This window comes from Eretmochelys imbricata, chromosome 1, assembly GCF_965152235.1.
Source record: "Eretmochelys imbricata isolate rEreImb1 chromosome 1, rEreImb1.hap1, whole genome shotgun sequence".
NCBI lineage: Eukaryota > Metazoa > Chordata > Testudines > Cheloniidae > Eretmochelys > Eretmochelys imbricata.
Window position 1 is genome coordinate 133,335,711 of NC_135572.1, and position 25,396 is coordinate 133,361,106.

General features: G+C 38.4%; 1 protein-coding gene across 3 annotated transcripts in view; it reads left to right on the top strand.

Annotated features, from left to right (window-relative positions):
* Positions 1 to 25,396, top strand: part of TBL1X (transducin beta like 1 X-linked) — a 253,238-nt gene that overhangs the window by 62,210 nt on the left and 165,632 nt on the right. For all 3 annotated transcript variants that reach the window (XM_077815487.1, XM_077815494.1, XM_077815503.1), the window contains one exon: positions 7,694 to 7,767. The gene's annotated coding sequence lies outside the window, so the exon portion shown is untranslated. The remainder of the gene's footprint in view (positions 1 to 7,693; positions 7,768 to 25,396) is intronic.

The following is a 25,396-nucleotide window of genomic DNA, read 5'->3' on the forward strand; positions in this document are numbered from 1 at the left end:
ATGTCACTTTGGAAGAGGTTTAAACTAACCTGAAAAAAACCACTCTTATTCCACTGTCAAGTGTCTTCACAACATCAGTGCTAGGGTTGCCAGTTTTGGCTGGACATATTACTAGAGGTTTCATCACATGACATCTTCTATTAAAGATTAATCTTTAATTCCTGGAGACTCCAGGACAATCCTGGAAGGTTGGCAACCCTATCAGTATCCTACAAAATGCATGATTATACTAAGTCGTCATGAACTAGCAAAAACAATTGAATCATAGCATTAAGATCCTTGCGGCTTACAGCACCAATTTCTGACACGTGCTGAGCACCTGGTCATGCTGAGTTCAGCAGTGGTTGCAAGTGCTCAGCACCACTTAAGACTTGTCCATACAGCGGGGTAATGCGCTCAACAGAGGTGTGATTTCTAAAGTGAACTCATGTGTTATGCATTAGTGGGTCTGGGTGGACCCTTCTGCTGAGCTTCAACATAGTGCTGTTTGAAACTGTATCATGTTAAAGCGCACTAGGAAAACTTTAGTGCCAACAAGCAGGGTCTGCACGGGTTAATTATTGTGCAAAACATTAGCGCGCTTTAGAGATCACATCCTCACAGCATGTGCCACCCCACTGTGTGGACAAGATCGTAGTATTTTCAGGACTGGGCCTCAAATCCTTACTAGTCCCACTGACACATGCGAGTGAGGGTTTGCAGGTTCAGGTCCTTGACTTTGAGGTAGCAGGAGGACACAGAATATTTGGGACATATTTTAATCACTTATACTCTCCATCTGTTACAGCTAAGCTAAATCAGAGAAGAAAGAGACAATACAAGCTTGTGATACTGCCATATCTATTTGAGACAAAAAGCTAAACATCATATATGATGGATGCTGTTGAAACACTAAAGCCATGTTTTCTCACTTTTATCTTTTGCATGATTTTGGTCACGCTGATAGGTCTGAATTTCACTTTCTTCTCCTGTGAATTCATGGAGCTCAGTGAAAAAGATATTCTGTAATTATATGTCACTCCCAGTATTTAACATATAGCTCTCCACTAACTTACTGCACAAAGAAATAAGTGATCTGAAGGCACTATGTACATTGGTGATGCTGTACATACATTGGGGGGAGGGTTGCAGTTATATCAAGCATTAAATGTATGCGTTGAACTCCCGTCTTGTTCAGATATACGTAAACTTTAATTATTTATAATTTAATATTTAAATATAAAAATGACTAACATCAGTGGACTGTTTTTGTTATTTAAGATAGCTTAGCTGTTTTGGGTCTGGTTTTAACATTGAAAGTATCTGTAGATGTAATAATAGTTCACCTTCAGCACATCTCTCTTAATGTTGAACCAGTTGTTTGTACATGTGTGCAAAGTGCAGCATTATTAAATGGCAGTTCATTGCTGAAGTAGCAGAATATGAAAGAAGCAGGCTTACCTTCCTAAATCAATTTTGTTAGACTGAGGTTGAGAGTTTCAAAGTTAACTAGGGGATTTAGCCAAGTTTCGTAATTCCCACTACTTGCAATGGGAGTTGTATCGCTAAATCCTTTAGCTGGCTTTGAAAATCTCTTCTCGAAGTCCCTTAGATTTTTGGCTGGCAATTTTTTTCCTATTGCTCAACATTCTGAATATCATAATACTTCGTATTATATAGTATATGATCAGAGGATCAATAAACCTTGGGGTGAGTTGAATTTGGATAACAGTTACAAATTCAGCCCTGTGAGGAGGGGCATGCTTGTGCTCAAGGATGAATTTCATCCCTGGTGCATAAAGCAAAATTGGTGTGTGGAGTCTACTTAAAAAGAATATTTGTTTAAAAATAATTCTTTGTTCCAAACACAGCAGAAAAAAGTAAATGCTCCAACAACAAACTCTATGTAGCAATAATAAAAGACCTGTTTGCATATCAAACATTATCTTACAGTTTTATATTCTTGCTGCAATCCTGTCTTCTGCTCCCTCAGCACACAAATTATATCAGATTAGATTCAGGGAGCCAATTGCAGAGGTGATGTTGGAAGGTCCTGTTAGTTTAAGGAAATCCTAAGAGAATCTAAATTGTTTTAATTTATACCAATTTGGACTCCTCCCTTAGATTCATCTCTGCCTTTGACCTACAGACTGAAATACACAGGTTTTGAATTGCACCCTGAAGCTAACTGGAAGCTCATGCAGTCTGTGGAGCACATGTGTGATGTATTCCCTGAAGAAGTACTGATTACACTAGGCAAAAAGGCAGCTGCGTTCTGCATCAGCTGAAATTTGTGCGGTGTTTAGGTGAGGAAAGTGTGGATGGATGTCAATTAAGAGGAAGAAGCAAAAAAGTGGGGAACGAATTGACAGGTGTGGTCGAGGAGCAGCGAGGACAGAGGGGGTAATATGTAAAATGTGAGCCATGAGAAATAGAGGTAGAAAAGCAGATTTGGTGGGGAGGCTGGTGTATATTGTAATGGAAGTAGATTTGTAAGTGCTTAATTGCAAAAGCCTCTAATAACATTGGGTGTTGATATCAGAAAGCTGAAGTTGCTTATTCTATATTAGGGTTTATAAACACTTACATTTTAAACCCTCCTCACCTACCTTTGAAAAAAAAACCCTTGAAAACCTAAATTTTGGGCCCAAATATAAAGCAACAATGACCGCTTGTAAATTCATCACACTCCTAAGGTATCTTTCTAAAATAGGCAATGTACCCTCTCTATATATTGATCTAAGGCAGGGCTTCTCACAACAAATTTTTGGTGGCCTCAGAGTGTAGCCATCAACTCTTGCTGGTAGCTACTCTGACAATTTTCCTAAAATACTTAATTAACTTTAGGAAAAAACAAATAAATATGCACATATACATGTTCATGTCATTGTCATTTATTTACATAGGGGGGTTTTGAGGTTTTTTTTTTTTTTTTGCAGACTCAATATTAAAAATAATATACAGTTGTCTCTATCCTTTGCTGGACCTAAACAGAATAGAAACACAAATAAGTGCTTTGTACATTCTTGTCTTTTTTGTTGTTTCTTTAGGGGTTTTTTGGGTTGCTTTTTAAAGACTTACTGGCTAGTAAGACTGCTGCTGTGAAAAGTGATACTTGTATGTTAATATCACTTTTCACAGCCTCCCAGCTAGCTGCTAAATCTGCTGTGAAAAGTGATATTAACAAACATAGGAATATCACTTTTCAGGGCAGACCTACTCGGCTCCCGTATACCAGGGGACAAATTAAGCTTTGTATAGGGAGGTGGGTAGGGAGGCAGCAGAGTCAGAGGCGATAGGGGGAATGGATGGGGGGCTGGGGAAGGCAGCAAGGGCCAGGGGTAATGGGGAGGGAGCCTGGGGCCAGAGCCCACTGACACCCGGCCAGGGGCTGGGGCCGGAGCCTGCTGCTGCACAGCTTGGGGACAGAGCCCAAAGTCCTGCCTCCAGGGGACGGGGACCAGAGATGAACCCTGGGTCCTAGAATGGAGCCCAAAGCCCCACAGCTGGAGCCTGCCTCCTGCTGAAGCTTGACCCCACCATCCTCGGGAAGGTGGGAAACTCACTGGCTGCCTGCTCCTCCAGTGTTTGTGTCTCCAGAGGGGGGCAGGGCCCAACTGCTGCTGGTGGCCCCAGGGAAGGGGCCACTGTTTTGCCTCCCCGCCCCCACTACCCAGGAGGCTGTAGCCACAAGAAAAGCCCCTGGTGGCCTGTCAAGGTTCCTTCCCAACTCTGAACTCTAGGGTACAGATGTGGGGACCTGCATGAAAGACCCCCTAAGCTTATTCTTACCAGCGTAGGTTAAAAACTTTCCCCAAGATACAAACTTTGCCTTGTCCTTGAACCCTATGCTGCCACCACCAAGCATGTTAAACAAAGAACAGGGAAAGAGCCCACTTGGAGACGTCTTTCCCCAAAATATCCCCTCAAGCCCTACACCCCCTTTCCTGTGGAAGGCTTGATAAAAATCCTCACCAATTGGTACAGGTGAACACAGACCCAAACCCTTGGATCTTAAGAACAATGAAAAATCAATCAGGTTCTTAAAATAAGAATTTTAATTAAAAAAAAAAGGTAAGAGAATCACCTCTGTAAAATCAGGATGGTAAATACCTTACAGGGTAATCAGATTCAAAACATAGATAATCCCTCTAGGCAAAACCTTAAGTTAAAAAAAGACACAAAAACAGGAATATACATTCCCTCCAGCACAGCATCTTTTACCCGCCATTAAACAAAAGTAAATCTAACGCATTTCTAGCTAGATTACTTACTAACTTTACAGAAGTTCTAAGTCTACATTTTCTGATCTGTTCCCGGCAAAAGCATCACACAGACAGACAGACCCTTTGCTTCCCCCCCGCTCCTGATTTGAAAGTATTTTGTCTCATTGGTCATTTTGGTCAGGTGCCAGCGAAGTTATCTTAGCTTCTTAACCCTTTACAGGTGAAAGGGTTTTGCCTCTGGCCAGGAGGGATTTTATAGCACTGTATACAGAAAGGTGGTTACCCTTCCCTTTATTTTTATGACATGGCCGCATTTGAGAAACACTGATCTAAGGTAAGCTGCATGTAGTGGAGATTTCTCCCAAGTTATTTTTGTGTGCGACTTGAATTAGAGGTGGGCAAAACTTTCATCATGAAGCTCTCATGGGATTTGATTTTGTAATGAAACTTCTCAGTTCTGGTTTGGTTTGTTGAAAGCCAAGCTCAGTTAATGAGAACTCCACTATTGCCAATCCCAGATGTTTAAAACTTGGATTGGTTTAAAAAATATAATTTAAAAAATCCCAAAAGTAATCAATCATGTTGCTTTTTTGACTGCCTTTTTGGTTCCCTCCCAAACACACACTTTTCATGGGGAAAACACTGATGTCTTTCTCCCCACCCCCACCCCCCAATCACCTTCTGTGAGATCATCTCAGGATCAAAATTCAACCCATAAATACACACACAATAGATACAGTGCAGGAAGAGACTGGAACATTTCTTTGGTTGTTTTTTGTTTTCTCCCTAAGAACGTGTGAAGTTGGACTATTAGCTACTTCCCTTCTCCGTGGGGGGAAGATGATCCAGGCTCATCCCTCAGGGACAGGGCAGAGGGCAAAAATTCCAAATGAAACGTTATTCAAGAAGGAAACTGTATTTGCTCAAATCTAAAATGTAAGGACAGAATCAAGGGCAATGTTGTGTTCAGGGGTCCAGAAAATGTCAGGAGTGGGAGCTTGCTATTACTAATATGCCTGTAGGAAGTCAACAGCCCTGGTTGTCACTGAATGGTACCATTTTTGCTTTGATTTAAAAAAGCAGCTGAAATTAATTGGAAGCATTTATTTTCGTTATCTGGTGCTTATGCACAGAGGGCCAAATTCTGTGGATTCAATGCTGTTGAGCCCAGGAGGTGCACCTGTCTATCTATGGTATTTACATGGCCCCCATTTATTGCAGTATCTTCATGCTTCACAATCTTTAATGCAAGGATAAATACAAGTCCCTGTGGGTTAGCAAAGCTCTATTATCCCCATTTTGCAGATAGGGAACTAAGCACAGAGACTAGGTGATCTGTCCAAGGTCAGAGAGGAAGTCTGTGACAGAGGAGGGAATTGAACACTACTTAGACCATCGTTCTTCTCTTCAGTGCCGCCATGTAAGCACAGCCTGGTTGTTTTAGGATCCATGAGATGACTATGTAATGCTTACATGTTAACCAAACTCTTCCTGGACTCTGCCCATTTATGACCATTAGGTATTTGAGAAAGCATAGTGGGTATTAGCAGAGGGGCAATGAGCATGCATGCTGCTTCCATGAGTCCCAGATGGAGGTAGCGGGTCTACCGAATTGGTGGACATTGAGCTGAGTAGACGCTCAGTGGGTTGTGTGACCTAGAGATCCCAGCATGGCTGACATTTATGTGATGCAGTGTAGCGTTAACAGGCCACTCTGCCTTGAATGGTCCCTTACAGCATGTGCTATCTACTTATACTAAACCATCTGTTCCACCTTTCATTTAGCTGTGATGTTCGGAGTATTTTTCCCGAGCCTGAAGAAGAGCTCTGTGTGGCTCATAAGCTTGTACCTGTCAGCGACAGAAGTTAGTCCAATAAAAGATATTACCTCATCCACATTGTCTCTTTAATTTTTGTAATAGACTTACATGTCAGGGCACTGATATGGGGGACCATTAGGTTTCAGAACCCTTCCTGCACTGTAAGACAGGTGGTAATGGAAGAAGAGTCCTCCCTCATTCTGTCTGGAGCACTTGTGGTCCTAGGGTGGTCTTTGTGCCCCTTTTCTCCATATTATACCAGGGTCAGAATTTGACCAGTCCATGGACAGTTGTATATTTGTCATGTTTTATTCAATAGGCCTTTGTGCAATTAGAATTTTTATATAAAATACTGTAACCCTAATGGTGGTAAAAAATAATCTAATTTACTCTCCTCTCATCTTTTGCTGATTGCTCCTTATCCTAAAACTATTCTACAATTAATAATAATAATAAATAATAAAAGAAATTGAAAATGTATCCTTTTGATGCAGTTACATTTTATAACGGGTAGTAAAGAATTTTTAGGAACAATTGTTTTAGGAATGCTTAAATTGGGGCTTATATTGATGTGCCTCTGCATTACGATGCATTCTTTAATGACATATTTACCTGCTATTTTTTCCATAGGACTCCTGCCTTATTCAGTGCACAAGTTGGTTGCACAGGCAACCTTGACTCTGGGACTTCCTAGCTTTTAAGTGCTTGATTTTGTAGCTTAAATAACTTTCTTTTAATGATCGGTGAATGGAGGGAGCTGAGGGTTGATGCTGCCATGCCTTTTGTATATTTCTTCTGGAAGAGCCTGGATAGACGGTGCGAAAGAAAATAAGACTGGAGAGAATATGGTTAAAATTTTATTTAACCATTTTAAAAATTTTTGATGTATATTCAACTCGCCACTGTTTTGAATTTTCTTTAATTACTTTTATCATATAAATATAAGAAATTAATTAAATAATTTCCCCCCTTCATTTCATGTATCATTTTTTCTACCATATTAACAGGGGAAATTCAGACTTACACGAACTTTGTTCTTTTTTTCCACTTGGCTATCAGCATTTGGCCCCCTGTGCTCTGAATATAGTTCAAAGTAACATGATGGTTATTGCTTAGCGATAATAATTTCAACTGTTATGTCATACTGTCATAATTATCAATATTTTTTATTGGGCCCTACCTTAATTAAGTAAATAAAATCACAAAAACTCTCACGATATGTAAAAAGGTAATTGAATCTGTAGGATTTCTGCTTCAGGCAATAACAGTTTTAAGGTAAATTAAATCTGTGGCCAATAAAACCTTGATCGTGCCACTTTCAGTTAATACCCCCTTTTTAAAAAAAGGATAAAGGATGCCTGTGTCATCAAACTTGCCTTTCAGTAGCCTGAATTTACACTAGTTTTCACTCAGAAAAAAATCTTTGATGTTCTGTTGATTCTACAGACAGAATGATTTGCAGAACTGGTCAAAGTGAGAGCAGTCTCCCTGCACAGAAAAGTTCATTTAGCCTTTTTCTGGTCGAGTAAATTGATGGGAGAGAATCCTGTTATCAGTCCAGATATCTAGCACTTTTAGTTGACGTTTTTGGGTCAAGGAGCATTCGGGTAAAGTCATGAACTCTTGAGGAGGACTTGTATGAACTTTCCTTTTTTTTGTCATTGACAGGTACCCAAGGATAGGAAACTGGCCTGAAGGGAAAATCTGGGGGAGACTGGGTATTTGGCTACATTTGCCCCTGAGTAAGTAAATGTTTAAATAATTAAAATACTGTCAGCTTTTTTTAGCTTTTCTGTGCCTGAAAAATAAATATTAACTGTACTGGCTTTAATCCCTGGAAACTATGCAGATGACTCAAGGTTTCTTGGAATAAAACAGGGCAAGAATATTTGGGCTTGCTTCTTTAAGAGCTTGTGTATTACCTTCGGCACTTCATAAAAGGCCTTGTTTTTTGTTTCTACCCTCAAAGCCTATATAAAGTTAAGCGAAGAAAAAGATTATAGCTAAAACATCTTCTGTTGTTCTTGGCCTTTTATTTTTGCTGATTTAGTTTTGTGAGAATAACTGCTGAGTGCAATGGAACTATCACTGACTTAAAGTTAAGCACACGCTTTGCTGGATTGGGGCCCAGTTGCATGGCACTTTGTAGGATCAGGGCCTTATAGAGGAAGGTTTGAGCACAGAAACAGTCAAGCACCAGAGAGCAGAGATAGGTAGAAAAGAGCACATGAGAGAGGACTCTGGATTCACATTCCCACCCCTGAGCAACGACCTAACCCTGCATGTAGACAGCGCTTTGTTAATGGGAGGGCTTCTCCCGTTGACATAGCTACCGCCTCTCGAGGAGGTGGATTAACTACACCAATGGAAGAAGCTCTCGTATTGGTGTAATAGTGTCTTTACTAAAGTGTCAAGTATCGGGGGTAGCCTGTATCCACAAAAACAACAAGGAAGTGCTACAGCGATGCAGCTGCACCAGTGTATGTGAAGATAAGCCCTAAGTTGCAGACCGTTGTTGCTCTTTGCCATGTTAATTGAGGGAAAAGCTGCTGCAGAGTCAATTAAAAGAGTCGTCATTAAGTAATGCAAGGGTACTCCCTTCCATAACAGGACTGAAGGTGCTGGCAGTTTCTTAGGAAGTGAGAATCCAAGAACCAAATTTATGTTTCCCCTATGCCACCCCCAAGACTTTTCATTTTACTGGGTAAGGTGATTCACAATAGATACTCCTTAAAATACAAATGGATCCCATGTAAACTGGGGTAGTTTGAATGAGCAGATAAGCAAACTCTAGCATTGACCACTTTTTCCCCCTTTCTTGCCCAGTATGTATTCTTAATATAGAGGCAAAGGTCATTCAGTTTTCTGAAATGAATACCAAAATTGTAGCACTTCTCCATGCTGGGAATTTATTATTGCCATAAAAGTTATTTTTAGTTTGAGGAGGTTTATTGTTGTTTATGTAAGGCAAAGATTCTTGATTTCTACCTATGTTACATTTTAGAGAAACTGTCTCTTATGAAGATCATTGCTTTCGGTTCATGTCTGACCTAGACAGATATCAGTGTGTTTGATTCAAAAACATTGCCATGGCTTAATCATATTCCTATATTCAACGAATGAAAATAATAAAAAGTTGATAAATGTATGATAGCTGTGTAGGCAAGCATATTTTAGCTTGCAGTGGTATTAACTGATTATTTCTTTATAGTGCAAGTATACATTTTTTTGCCTTTTTAATCACTTGTGGTATAAAGAGAGAATTAAACATGACACCTCTTATAACAAATCACTAAGTTTCATAAGCTACAACACCATGTAAGATTTTAAACTCATTACACACCCACATGTACATAGCATAAGAATCTATTCTTATCTTTGTGAAATACAGTAAGACCCCCACTTAAGGTCATTTTTTGTTTTGTAACTCAAGTAATCTCACATTGTTTGTCATTTGCAGCTTTAAAACTCGGTGGTTGTTTTCATGTGAATTTGCTGTTCATGTTTAAGGGCTGGTTCCTGCAAATGCATATGCCCAGGCACACCCCTGAACCAATGAATATCCAGGATCTACCCTAAAGACTCCCAGTATGCAGGTGTAAGGTTTTTTAAAGGGGAGAAATATCATATTGTTAAATAATAGTTTGCATATTTTAAAATCAAAATTAGTTTAACATTTCTGTTTTCAATCTGATATAGACCGTTCAGAGATGTTTTCTTGTTTCTTTTAACTTTTATAATAATACTCATCAAAAGTTTTCATTTATAAACCCTAAGTCATCTGTCCTTCTCTTTGTACTTAGTCTGTTGCTATTGATAGTGATGACTGACAAGGTATTTCCTGGCCTTTAGTATCTTGGACTCTGTATAAATTCAAGCATTCATTTTAAGATTATTTTCTTCCTCTGCATTGTTCACTTTTTTTGGTCATTTTTAAGGGCAGCAACAAAGGTGGTCTCTCTGGAGTTATAGTTTAAAAGTTTCAATCGTTTACATGACAAAGAAGCTTGTTGGTGGAAAGGAAGATTGTCATTCTGTGCTTTTCAAAGAACATGTAGTAGTATTTGTCCTGCACTGGAACAGAGATAAGTAGGTGTTTTGATTCTTTTCACTGGAACAGTAGGCCAGGAAGACCATATATGTACTTGGTTTGTATGAAAAAGGCAAAAAGTCCACCACAGAATTAGAAGATGAAGGCACTCTAGTTAAGTAATGTAGTTTATCCCCTTATTGGTACAGGATTCTTCCCTATAGTGATTTATCAAGTGCTTTATCCAGCCTACTCATATATTTGCTACTCACTTGTGATCATTGTGAACCCATGCATTTCCTTTTAAAATTGAAAGTGAGTGCACTGAGGCCAGATTTTCCCTATTTGGCAAATAAATGAAGGGTGACTTTTTTTGTACATATGCTGTACCCAGCTGCTCCTGGTGGGAACGTTGTTCTGAATGAAAGCTGTAGTGTTCTGAGCTCTTTTGAAAATCTGGCCCTTAGTTTGCAACAACATAAAAATTCTTTCGTGCAACTTTGTGTGTGTGGTATTAAATTATACTGTAGTCCCTGAGAAATAATTTAACAGAACTTAATGTCTGATTTTTTTAGCTAATAGGCAAAGATGAAACCAAGCAAAGCCTGTTGATGCTGTAGCATGTAGCATTTTAGCTGTGTTTAACAGCTAATTTCAGAGGGATTATTACTATTGTGAACTACAGTCAATGGTTTACGACAGTAATTTTTTAAGATACTGTGTTACTAGTGTTCAATGAGTATGATGGATAATCTTTCACTATCTGGGGACTTAGGGCTCTTTCTTTCTCATGGAGATGAATTAAGTATTTACAATTATATTTATATCAATTTATCTACAGAAATTCTTAATGAAACTGACATTTTATAAGTTATTTCTAGAAGGTTTTCTTCTCTTTTATATTATGAAGAAACTTGTTTCGTAGGGTGTTTTATGTGGATGGGGGTCAGGATAAGGGTTGACTCATTTGAAGTTTAATTAACCCAAAACTTCATGAAAATGAAACAAATTAGTTTATTTAAACAGTTGCATCTATTGAAATTACTGCTTTTCAGGGAAGTAGAAGAACTGGATAGTTGCTAGGAAGACTACTTTTGATCTTCAGCATACAATCCCTTATTCTGATCAAACCTAAAATGTTGATGAAATTAAATCTCCATTTTATTTCACAGTCTGAAGCAAAGTGTTACAGCCTTTCCTTGGGGTTTGGAAAACTATATCTCACTAAATTTGAAAGGCAGAAAAGTCCCTTGTTTGGCCTCAGCATTAAAATATATAGACATTGCTACTTTACAAGGCTGTAAATGAGAACTGATCACTAGTAGGGGACTTGCAGGTGGATGTTGGCTTTTAAAGAAGAATACATTATATTACAAGTTCCTTTAGAGGGTGACTGTTTGTTTTTAATGATTCCTGGAGAGCAGGAGGCTACATTATGATGATATAGTTCAATATTTGTCTTTTTTTTTTTTGAGAGCCTAATTCCTTTTAAACATACTATCGCCATATGAATTCCCACATATTGTTCACCTATCACACAGGAAAAAATGGCTTTATTTAGAGCAGGTGCAGTTTTCACACTAACCGTCAATAGAAATGCAAATGTAGTTAATGTGCAGTACACATGAACAGCAAATACTGTTATACTGTTGTCTCTCTAAATGTTGAGAGGTATTGGAGGAAATGAAGGGGGAGACGGTTATGTGGAGGATGCTCTGTGATGTGAATGAACATTTCTGCATCTTCTTTAGGTGGATGAAAAAAGACTCATTACCGACCTGACTTATTTTGTTTGGTTAATCTCTGATATTTAGAAAGCATCTTTACTGATCCTTTTTGCAAACCATCTCATGCAATAACTGGCAAAACAGAAGCAATTAGTGGTGTAGTCTCAAAGGGAATCTCAAACTTCACTTTAAGTGCAATGATTAAATCCTTTAAAATGGTAACCAATGCTGCCAAAAACTACTGTAATTGGTCACTAATGTATTTTGTTGTACTAGTCAATAGCTACTGGATTTTAGGCACATAATTAGCAACGTACACACTTTTGGTCAGTAAAATTGAAAATCTTAATATAACCATGGCTAGAGCAGGCAGAAAAGGAACACAGAACTGGAAAACTGAAATGGTGTTTTGTTGATAGTACCTAAGTAGAACTGTACGCTTCAATAAAACAAGTGTCCTACTGTGCTGGAATACAAATGGCCTGTCTGTGGCAGGATACAGGGAAGACATTTGGCAGAGAGGGATTTGAGAGCTTCTGGCATTATGTAATTGAATTGGCCATTTCTTTAAAGATACAGCAAATTGTTTGTTGCAGCGTTCATCATCAAAAGGAAGGTCAGACAGCTTGCCAAACATATGATATTCGTAATAAAAAATAAAACAGTGACTCAGACTTAAACACAAATCATTTATTATATTTGTAAAAGCTGTAGAAATGAATACGATTATTTTTTTGAGGAGTTGATGCATCAGAAATCTAAGTAAGATTGTAATTTGAGAGGGGGAGAGAGTATTAGTCAGTGAAAACAGACCCCAAGGAATTTAGGTAGCGTTCAATATAGGGATCCCCTAATTTGCAGACATTGTATGTGATGCTGCTTAGTGTCAGTTTTAAAATGCTGTACAGAAAGTAATCACAAATGTTTTTCTATTAAAAAAACCAACACCTAAAAGATGGGAAAGGGACTTAAAAAACCCAGTTCCCTTTTTAACAAAGCATTGCTGCTTCTTGTTAAAATTGGCTATAGTGTGACAGAGCCAAATGCTGCAACAAGCTGCAGCATATTTGAAATCTATGAAATGTTCAATATCAGTACATTGGGAAAACCCTCTCAGGTCACATCCAGAACAGGGAACATAAATTGTATTGTGACGGGAGCTTTGGGCCACACAGTGGTGCCTCAGAAATGCGGAGCGGTTAGCTTTTAGATCCTAATGCGTTCAGGAGACTAGCATTTTGATTTCTTGCACCATTGATAGGGTTGGAAATTGGAACCAAAATAATTAGATTGGATATACAGATCCTAACAAGCCAGGCTATGAAGTCGGGGAGGGAGCAATGCTTTGAATTCTAAAGCATATCTTGCTCCTTTTATTATTAATTTTGATGATAAGGTGAAGGAGGGGAGGTAAACTAGAACACAGATGGCTATTGTTAACATTCAAGCCATATAAATTAAATTATAGAACATTTCTTCATGTTAAAAGCTGTACGAGAGCTACTATATTAAAATAATAAAATACATAATTTTAATTATTCAACAGAATATATAGAAGTGTATTTTTGGGGCAGGGGTGGTAAATACTTGCTTAAAATATGCATATCTTGTAGAAATAGATGGAAAATACCTACTAGATTACCCACTCCACTCCTCTCTGCCAGTGCAGGATTGTTTCTTACAGTACGCTTTCTAATATTTTGCCCAGGAGTGGCACTCCCCTGTTCCCATTAGGATATTATTCCACAGGCCAGTAGACCTGTCTGTCCAGAAAGCCTTTCCAGATATTCAGTGAAGATCTGCCATTTCTTAATTTTATTCTATTACTCCTACTTGCATTTTCATGTATGAAAAATTATTTTTCTTCCTCCTTGGTGGGTGTACCCTCAGATACTTGTAAACAGTTATCATGTTCTTTTCCCTCCCTTAGTTGTCACTTAGCCAAACTATACATATTTAGCTCTTGTAATCTTTTCTCATAAGATAAAAAGAAAAGGAGGACTTGTGGCACCTTAGAGACTAACACATTTATTTGAGCATAAGCTTTCGTGAGCTACAGCTCACTTCATCGGAAGCATTGTTAGTCTCTAAGGTGCCACAAGTCCTCCTTTTCTTTTTACGGATACAGACTAACTCGGCTGCTGCTCTGAAACCTCATAAGATAGTTCCTCTAGCTCCCATTTTGTTGCCAGTCACAGAACTTCCTCCAACTTGCCAATGTTTTTCTGATAATAGGTACAAAATTTTAGGTCTGATCATACTATAGACATATATAAATATAAAAGTGACTATTACTTTCTCGCCCATGATCTGATTTCTTTGTGTATGCCGCCCAGAAAATGAATTTGCTTTTTTCTGTTGCCAAATTCTCCTGCAAGCTCCAGTATAGTTTGCTGTCCATAATCTCTTCTATTTCTCTGCCAAATTTCTCCCTTCTATTCAGTATGTCGAGAATTATTTTTGTTCCAAATGTGTAGTACCTTTCATTATTCAAAATCAAATCTCATTTATTTTTGTACATTTTTATCTTTCTAGATCTCTGTGCATTATTTTTCTGTCCTCACCTGTATTTATGACTTCCAGTTTAGTATAATCTACAGATTTTATTAACATGCTGTTACTAACCAGCAAGTGACCTATGCCCCATGCTGCAGAGGAAGGCAATTCCTCCGCCCCCAATCTAAAGTGGGGGGAAATTCCTTCCCAACCCCAAATATGGAGATCAATTAGACTCTCAGCATGTGGACAAGACCCACCGGCCAGATACCTGGGAAAGAATTTTCTGTAGTAACTCAGAGCCATCCTCTTCCAGTGTGCCATCTGTGACCTCTGGAGATCTTTGCTAATAGGAGATGGGCCACATGCCATTGTACACAACCTCATCATATCATCCCCTCCATAAACTTACCAAGCTCAGTCTTGAAACAAGTTAGGGTTTTTGCACCCACTGCTCCCCTTGGAAGGCTGCTCCAGAATGTTACTCCTCTGTGATAGCCAGCCTAGGCACCTACCCATAATCTCAGCTTCAGACAGCATTTATATTTTCAAACAAGATGTCATGTATAATATGCTACATTTTAATAATGCTTAAAGATTTGGTTGTGAAATTATCTTTAAAGTATTTTTAGGGTAGCTAGAATTTCTCAAAAGCCTGACCATATTCTGGTCCCCAAACATTGATGACCAGATTTTCAAAGAAGAGTTCAGCAGCCCACAGCTGCATTTGCTGACAATGGAAGCAGCTGGATGTTAAGCTTTTTTGAAAGTGGTCCTAAGCTTATTACTAGATATTAGCAAAATATTTTTACAGTAATTAAATATGCTAAATGCTTATATTTCTGTTGTATATTATTTTTATTGTGGTAGTGCCTGGGGGCCCTAGTCGTGCAGCATGACCCCGCAGTGCTGGGCGCTGTACAAACACAGGACTAAAAGATGGTCCCTGCCCCAAAGACCTTCCAATCTAAGTATAAGACAAGAGACAACAGATAGGTTACAGACAAATGGATAATACTAGGAAATAATGAGACTAATAATTGGTCAGCATGATAGGCAATGATCTCAGCACACCAGTAGTCTAACAATTATCAATGTTTTGTAGGCATCATGGAAAAGGAGAGTTTTAAGAAGGATTTTAAAGGAGGATAATGAGCCAGTTTTATAAATATTTATGGGGAGCTTCTCCCAAGCATAAGGGGCAGCATGAGAGATAGCATGAAGATGCTTGTTTAAAAACTTACGTGGGTGATTGGAGACTGGCATCACTGGCCGATCAAAAGTGAGTCAACATCTTGATAGTGTTTATGTGATAAATTAGGGGCTAGGCCATAACAGGTCTTGGCTTTGAAGGCAAGTAGATTGTTTTATTTGACAGAGGAGGAGGAGCCAGCAGATGGATGTAAGGAGTGGGGTAACATGGTCAAAGAGAGGGGCTAGGAGAGTGGTATTCTGAATGTATATAAGCAAGGGAAGATTGTGTTTGTCAAGGCCGAAGAGAATGACGTTTCAGTAATCGAGATTTGAGATTGCGAGCTTGGTCGAGAGTCTTAGCTGTGTGAATGGATAAGAAAGGCCATATCTTAGACGTTTATGGAAAAAGAATTGGCAAGGTTTAGACATAACCTGGATGTGAGGACCTAGAGAAAGGTCAGAGTTGAAGATGACAGCCATTTTATGAGCCTGAATGACAGAATGGTGGTGTTGTCCACAATGATTGAGAGAGGGCTTATGGGGGTGGAGATTAAGTGTTCTGTTTTGGCCATGTTTATCTTGAGCCAAAGCCTAGACAGCCGTGAGGAAATGTCAGTAAGGTGACCAGACAACAAATGTGAAAAATCAGAACAGGGGATGGGGGGGTAATAGGAGCCTATATAATAAAAAGACCCCAAAATCGGGACTGTCCCTGTAAAATCGGGACATCTGGTCACCCTAGATGTCAGAGACTGGCTGAAATTTTAGTTTGTGCAGGGGAAGATGGGTCTGGAGTAGAGAACTAGATATGTGAGTTATTAGCGTAGAAATAGTAGTTAAATTTGTTTTTGCAGATGAGATTACCCAGAGATCAGAGATAGAGGGAGAAGAGAAGGGGACCAATGGCAGAGCCCTGTGAAACCCTGATAAAAAGTTGGAAGGCAGATGAGGAGAGTCATCCAAAAGGCACACTGAAGGAGCAACCTCCAACTCAAATGACTTCACATCAGTTATGATGAATTATCATAGAAGAGTAGAGTTGGAAGAGACCTCAAGAGGTCATCTAGTCCAATCCCCTGCTCAAAGCAGGACCAACCTCAACTAAATTATAAAGATAATAGCAGAATGGCATTCCTCTATCCTGGTATTTTCAGCCCCATTATAGTTTAAAGGTGGCCGTCAAGCAAATAAAAAATTAATTGAGCGATTACAAAAATGAACTGCATGATTAATCGCACTATTAAACAATAATAGAATACCATTTATTTAAATATTTTGGATGTTTTCTACATTTTCATATATATTGATTTCAATTACAACACAATACAAAGTGTACAGTGCTCATTTTATATTTATTTTTGATTACAAGTATTTGCACTGAAGACCCCTCAGAAGAAATAGTATTTTTCAGTTAACCTAATACAAGTACGGTAGTGCAATCTCTTTAACGTGAAATTTGAACTTACAAATGTAGAATTATGTACAAAAAAATCTTCATTCAAAAATAAAACAATGTAAAAATTTTAGAGCCTGCAAGTCCACTCAGTCCTACTCCTTGTTCAGGAAATAGCTCAGACAAACGAGTTTACATTTTCAGGAGATAATGCTGCCTGCTTCTTGTTTACAATGACACCTGAAAGTGAGAACAGGAGTTCTCACGGCACTGTTGTAGCTGGTGTGGCAAGATATTTATGTGCCAGATGCACTATGTCCCTTCATGCTTCAACCACCATTAGAGGAGACACGCGCCCATGCTGATGACTGGTTCTTCTCGATAACAATCGAAAGCTGTACGGACCGACACATGTTCACTTTCATTATCTGAGTCAGATGCCACCCAGCGGAAGGTTGATTTTATTTGTTGGTGGTTCGGGTTCTGTAGTTTCCACATCAGAGTGTTGCTCTTCTAAGACTTCTGAAAACATGCTCCACACTCACCCTCCCAGATTTTGGAGGAACTTCAGATTCTTAAACCTTGGGTCGAGTGTTGTAGCTATCTTTAGAAATCTCACATTGGTACCTTCTTTGCGTTTTGTGAAATCTGCAGTGAAAGTGTTCTTAAAATGAACAACATGTGCTGGGTCATCCTCCGAGACTGCTATAACATGAAATATATGGCAGAATGTGGGTAAAACAGAGCAGGGGACATACAATTCTCCCCCAAGGAGTGCAGTCACAAATTTAATTAACACATTATTTTTTTAATGAGCGTCATCAGCATGGAAGCATGTCCTCTGGAGTAGGTGGCCGAAGCATGAAGGTTGGGCATTCATGAATGGGCATACGAATATTTAGCATATTTCGCACGTAAATACCTTGCAATGCCGGCTACAATAGTGCCATGCAAATGCCTGTTCTCACTTTCTTTTGACATTGTAAATAAGAAGAGGGCACCATTATCTTCTGTAAATGTAAACAAACTTGTTTGTCTTAGCAATTGTCTGAACAAGAAGTAGGACTGAGTGGACTTGTAGGTTCTGAAGTTTTACATTGTTTTGTTTTTAAGTGCAGTTATGTAACAACAAAAAAAATCTACATTTGTAAGTTGCAATTTCATGACAAAGAGATTGCACTATTGAATTGAAAAATACTTATATGAGGTGAATTGAAAAATACTGTTTCTTTTGTTTTTACAGTGCAAATATTTGTAATAAAAATAATATACACTTTGATTTCAATTACAACACAGAATACAATATATATGAAAATGTAGAAAAACATCCAAAATATTCAATAAATTTCTATTGGTATTCTGTTGTTTAACAGTGTGATTAAAACTGTGATTAATTTTTTAAAAAGTGATTAATTTTTTTGAGTTACTCGCATGAATTAACTGCGATTAATCGACAGCCCTAGTTAAAAGCCCTGAAAGCATGCTTTTTTCCAACCTTCGTTACTAATTTTGTTTGTCTTTATGTCATTTGTGCATAATAAAGGTACAGTCAAGGTCATGGTGGATAACCACCTGAACCATACGCTCCCAGTGCAAAGCTGTGGCTAAAAGAGGTAATACAATCTTTGGTTCTATAAACAGGGACTATTGAGTAAGGAGTAGGGAGGTAGTATTGACTGTGTATATAGCACCGGTGATTTTACTGCTAGAATACTGTATCAGGTGTGGTATCCATACTTTAACAGGGATTTTTTTTTTTTTTTTAATTTAAAAAAATTGGAAAGTATTCAGAATATAGTTCAAGAAGGAACTATTCTGGAGAACCTGTCTTTGAGTGAATGACCAATGAAGCTCAATCTAATTACCTTATCACCTTTCAATCTGTGGATACCTATGTTAGTATTTCTGACGGTAGAGGTTTATTTAATCTTGAAGGCAAAGATATAACAAGATCTCATGGCTGGAAATTGAAGTTAGACAAATTCAGACTGGAAATGAAGGGCAAATTTTTCCACTGAGGTTAATTAACTATTGGAACAATTATTCTAGGGATGTATCACTTTAAGCCTTTAGATCAAGTTTTGATATTTTTCTAAAAATTATACTTTGTTCAACCAGAAGCTATGGGCTAAATGCAGGAACCACTGGGTGGAATTCTATGGCCTGTGTTATGCAGGAGGTCAGATTACAATGGTCCCTTCTGGCCTTAAAATATGCAAAGGTCTCTGATTCAGGGTAGATGTATTTGTATAAGTATATATTCTTGAGCTGGGGCGATAGCTTATTTTGGTAACAGGATATGTGAGAACTACAATGTTGTAAGTACTATATGTAAGTTGAGAACCAAGTTTGGTAACATGGCAGGGAATGTTGCAGAGCTACCTCTTGGAACGCAGGATTTATCAAGTGCTTCTCTTGAAGCATCCCATGGCAGATATGACATTTTAATATGTCTTGTTAGGTGAGAGTCTCTCCCCCCCCGCCCTTAATATATGCCCATGTGAGTAACTATTTGAATGCTTGGTGCTATTTCTTTATAGAGAGAATTTGGAAATACAAACCAAACAAACTACATTTTATTGTTTCCAGAATTACAGAATTGTTCTCTCAGTCTTTATTTACTGTGGAAGTTGTCTGGTAATGTTGCAGACACTTCTAATACAACATTTAATTAATGCTACTGCTTTTAAAAAAAATCCTTTGGCGCTTGAGGGGAGGAGAGAGTGAAAAAATTTGAGGGTTTTTTAGATGGAGAATCTATTGAATATGAACCTATTCAAGTTTACAAAAGAGATCCGATTAAATACCTCTCAGATGTTCTACAAGGTCCATCTGAGAAGACACACAACACTTGATTTCTCATGTTTTAACAGCTCCATTCACAAATGTGGACATTGCTTAGCTTTGGACAATGTCGTTGTGTTTTTTAGATGAGTGATTAACCAGGCAATGTTGACAGAAGTAGTATTTTCTATACCTGTTTTGCGGTTAAATGTACAGTGGATTCCATTAAAAAGTAACATTTGCCATGGCAAGGTATAAATACCTCACTGCAGTATGCATTCTAAATATAGGGATTCATCGCATCAATACCACAGGATGTCATTTGTTTTAATGACATCTCTATTTAGCTTAATCTTTTTTTAAAAAAATGCCACAGATAAACAGGAAGTGCCACATGGCTGACTTGATTTTTGTTGCAACTGAGAGCAAATTTGGCTAATCATATAGACGTTGTCAGAAAGGTTTGTCCACTTCATCTTATTATCCCTGAGTATAGACAGAATCCCAGGCCACGTTTATAGTATTTTTGTTGAGTAATCTCCAAAACTGATGATGATTAATGACCACTCCATGCCTATTAGTTCTTTATGATCAGGTTGGTGTACAATAGATTAGACTTTGCCTTTTGCCATATGATCATTCGGTTCCTATTTTGTCCATAAATACTGTATATAAACTTTTTTTGTTGGCTATTCTCTTCTATGGTCAAAACCAAAAAAGAAAAGAACCTATTGGTCTGTCTCGTATCTGGGCTCAGAAACATGTCTGACAAACCCATCTCATGTGACAATGTGTGGTCATGTAGATTGATTGTTTCTTTGCAGCTTAGCATCATGGCCCATTGTGTTTGCCCTGATGTGCACAAACTCAACAGGAAAGAGAAGATGTGCACGTTCTGTTTTTGTTTGTTTGTTTGAAAGCTGGATGAGAGCCTCCCATTTAGAACTAAATTTGACTAATGGATGTTAAGAACATGTTGGCTTTGTATGATTTAATTAAAAGACTCTTAATTCCTCAGATAGGGGAAACATTTCTGGAATCTGATCCATTGTCATAGCAACCTGTTGCTTCTCTGTACTTTCTTCAGTGAAAATTTTAGGACAGCATTGTGCTTTAAAGATTTAATTCTGAAATTAGACAGCACCACCTCTTATACAAAGATTCGGGGGACGAATTTAAAACGATTTATGTGTTGATTAGTGCTAAAATTGCTAGCTTCTCTCCACAAGGGGAAAAATTCTCTTTTTTTCCCCTTCCTGTGCCCCTCCCCAAGAATACAAAACAATATAAAAATATAGGTGTGGAAAGGCATGAAAATGTGTTTCACGTATTTTTCTTCTGTCTTGGAACAATGGTTGCTGACAGCAGAAGGCTTGCTTGCTTGTTAAAATTAGATTTGAATCATCAGTGTAATAGCTGTAGGAAATTGTACTATGGATGGATGCCAAGAAGTCTATTGACGTCTGCTCCATCCTTTGAGTAAGTATGGGGTGATCTCTGACCATAGCTGACTTTCTTAACTGAGGGAGCTTCTACTCTCTCTGACAGAATGTGGGTGTTTGGTTTAAGACTCCTTAAACCAAGATGTTTTGTACATGAACAAAGGGAATTTAGTGGAGCTCCAAGGAGAAACACACAGCACAAGTTTTCAAATACACAAGTGGGTACTATCAGTCCAGGCTGCCTGATAGAAGGTAGCTTTACTATCAGTTCCTATTTCATATTAACTGGGCCTAAAGCCAAGAACTCTTTCCCCTCTCCTGATATAGGGTACAACAGGGGTTCTTGCTTGCTTGCTTTCCTAGCCAGTCAAAGGTCAATGCCCTTTCCAAAGCTGCTTTGAAGTCAGCATCATTTTGGCTTTCTCTTCTTCTGTTTCCAAGCTGTTTTATGATGGCCCAGCATCCACTTGTTTCCTAACTGTAGTTATTATCCCTGCCTTTGCAGTAATCCAATCTGGAGATGACAATTACTTCTCCATGGGGCTTCACCTTAAGATCACTCAGAGAAACTCCAGTTGGCAGCTTCTCATTTAAGGGGTGTTTCTTACAGGGAGCATGTGACATCTGTGCTCCATAGTGGCTTCCATTTCATTTCTGTTGCCATCTAAGGTGTTGTTTTTAACCTACTGCCCTAAGCGGTTTGGTTCCTGATTACTTCGGAGACTACTTCGTGTGACACAGTGGTAACTGATATCAGCTGAGGTGCTCAGGCTACCAGTCCCCTAGTTTACACTGGTGGGGGACTGAGGCAAGGCTTTGTCAATGGGAGGCCCCTTCCTTTGGAAATAAGTTACCTTGTTGGTGTATCAGAGCTAGAATCTGCTGACCTTCAGGTCACACTGCAAAGTTTTGCTATTCTCTATTCCTGGGTTGGAGGGCAAAGTGGAAGAGGAGTGGTGGAAAGCTTTAATTGAAGGATTTTTCTTAAGGGAAGGATTTTAATTTAAATATTAGTCTAACTGTATAGTGATTTCTTAATAAATGTTGTGTGTGCAACAAGAGGAGACATTTTAAATAAGTCTAAACAAATAAACAGCTAATGGTCATTCCACATTGATAACCTGGGCTTGTGTCTACTCCACTTAACTGTGTATTACCGGTTCCCATCTCCTTTGGAATTGGTAAAGTCTGCATAAAGTTTCTGGGTTTTTTTTAAGTGTTTTATTTTACTGAGGCTTAAGGAGTTCCACACATGGATTTATTAATTGTTGGCAGATAGGGGGGACAGGATCACCCCAAGTGGCTCAGCAAAGACTGGTACAGCAAGCCTGGTATTATCCAGTTGGGTCTGGCAAATGTACCACTTGAGTGTGAGGACCTTATCCTAGTGTAGTATAACTGTATAGGAAGGAGTAGCTTCCAGAAGAGTTTCTGCTGAAGTGTATCCACCATAGTATCATTTGGATTGGAAAAGATATACCATGGATCATCTAATCTGTCCCCTTTCTTCATGGCAGGATTGATCTAACTATCCCTAAATCATTCCTGGCAGGCTTTAGGTACCCAACGTGATGGTGTTTCTATCACTTCCCTTGGTAGCTTGTTCTGTTGTCTAACTGTTCTTACAACGTGTTTCCTAATAGATAACCCAAATTTTCTTCTCTGTACTGAGCCCATTATTTCTTGTTCCATCTTTGCTGATTAATGTATCTAATTGGCCCCTGTGGCATATTTGTAGACAGTTGTGTTTCCCCTTAGTCTTTTATTTAGCCAAAACATGCTCTGTTCTCTCAAATTTCCCTTTTCCTTACTTCACAAAGCTTAGTCATTTGTGTTGCTTTCCTTTTAAATTTCTCCCATTTGTCTGAGCTTGTCTCTTTTTTTAAAAAGTGTGTTGTCTAAATTTGAAGATAGTATTTTTAAGACCTAACTCTGTACATCATAATTTGACCCATAGTATATTGCTAGATAGCATATATTCTTAATCATGCTGTTCAGCCAATAATCTTCAAACATATTTCATGTCATGTGGGTGTCTGCCATCTGTTACTTTATGCCATTAAATTTCCACCAGATTTCCTATATTCCCCTCAACATACTGTGCTGAAAAATAACTTCCTTATCTTTCCCTTTATTGATCTCACAGTTTAGTCTTAATTACACACCTAATCAGATTATGGTCACTATTTCTATTTCTCACTACATCCTGTTTTCCATTTTAACAAAAACAAATTCAAGAATTGCTCTGGGCTTACGTATCTGGGGCCTGATTCTCCACGACGTTGCACAGTCATTTATACCTGTTCAAAACCAGTATAAAGTGGTGTTAAAACACTGCAGAATCAGCATTTTATACTCACTCTTGGCACTTGTAAATGACTATACAAAATACAAAGCAACAGAGACTCAGGTGCCCTATTTAAATATTAGGTATAGAATACATTTTATGATCATGTAGGGGCTGATTCTGTATTACTTATACAGGCAGTGGAAGGATACCAGGCCAGATGAAATGATCATAGTGGTTCCTTGTGGCATTAGAATCTATCAGAATCAGGATCTTTGTGAATTACCACTCTAAGGAGTATTTTCATGAACATTTCTGATTTCTCTTATATCTAATACTTTGGATAGGTAGCCTATAGAGATTTTCCCATCTTTTTTGCCAGATCTTAAAACGACTACCTTAACCAACATCTGACAGATCATTAGAGCCCAATTTTGTTGTTGTTATCTTAACAGCTCTCTGAATGCCTTTGTTTTTGTTAGTGTGGCAACCTAAGAAGAGTTTATAAATATATAAATATAAATAAAGTTTTCTCACCTTCTAAAATAATCTTTAATTATTTATTCCCTGTAACTGCAGGGTGAAAACTAAGCTGATTAACTCCAGTTTTCCTTGCTAATGAACTTGGCCAACAAGTGATATCTGTTCATGTACCATAAGAAATAGACTGTATGGTACTATTATTGTGGAACGTTTGTTTTTGCTTACAAACACGTATGTTTATATATGCCAGTTAGATGCAGTCTTAGTTAACTCAGAATATTTGAGTCAGAATCCTGATGTTATATTCAGTGGCAGCATTAATATCCCATGAGGTTCATGGGACTTTATCCCTCTCTTAGAGTTATTTTTTCTGAACCTGCAGACTCTGGAAGACAGCACTGCATATATTAACTCTTCCAAATATGAATTGAAGATAAACTTCCCAAACATAAGATAACAATTTTTTAAATGCAAGCTCAGACTTCAGAGCACAGTTCTGCAGTGGGGGTGGATTCTGTGGCAGCTGAATCATGGAATTAGTACACCCAATTTTCCATAATATTTAGTCTTCATGATGGTGAGGCTTTTTTCTTGCAAAGCCTCATTGCATTTTACCCTAGCTAAACTGTCCTGGTGAAATCTCAGCAAAGGGCATGTACTTTCAAACACCTTAAAAATGTCACCCTTTTATTACCGTATCTGCTTTGCCCTATTTTTGTTTTTGTTTTAACCCTTAATGGTGAATTGCAAATAATAGTCTAGAATTAAATATTTTAGAGCACTAAGCTGTATTATCAGTATAGGAAGGGGTGTCAGTATTTATTCTTGAACACTAAATTCTCTTTCTACTGTGTGGGGGAGGGGGAAGGTTTGCATTGAAATAACTGCTATTGTGAGAGGGGGCACTTGTCCTCTCTGCCTGTTGCATATCCTCAAATGGCTGATCTGCTGTGACCTGGATATCACAAAATTATCTTTACTTTACGTCTTTACTTTGGCTCCTTCACTGCACTGTTGTTGATAGTACAATGTATGCAGATTTATCTCAATTCAATTTATTATGCTGAATAAAAAACCTTTTGGCTCCAGCAATATGTCGGAGGAAAGACACCCTACAACAAACTACCAGTAAGGATCTCTTCTCAATCTTATTTCCTGATTCCTCACACCTGCTTACAAGACCTCAAGCTCCTGCTAGTATAGCAGGTTCTGACTAGAGCTGTGCTGAACTTTCACCACAAAATCTGAACCCTCAAAAAAGATGGTGGGTTTCAATTTTTGTGTGAGCCTTTGTTTTGGTGACCTTTGATGAAGCTTGGGCCAAGACCAGCCCCTGCTTCTGTAAAAGAGTTCCCAGCAGGCTCAAGTTCCACGCTTACCTCATAGTATCTTCCGAAGAGAGGACCTTTGTCTTTCTATCCACCGAAACCACTCACATCTTCAGGAGCACCTTGGCTGGTCTGCTCCATTTTTAGCTCCCTGGGGGCATGGAGAGGCAGACTACAGTTCCATTTTATCCAGTCTGGTTTGGTTTG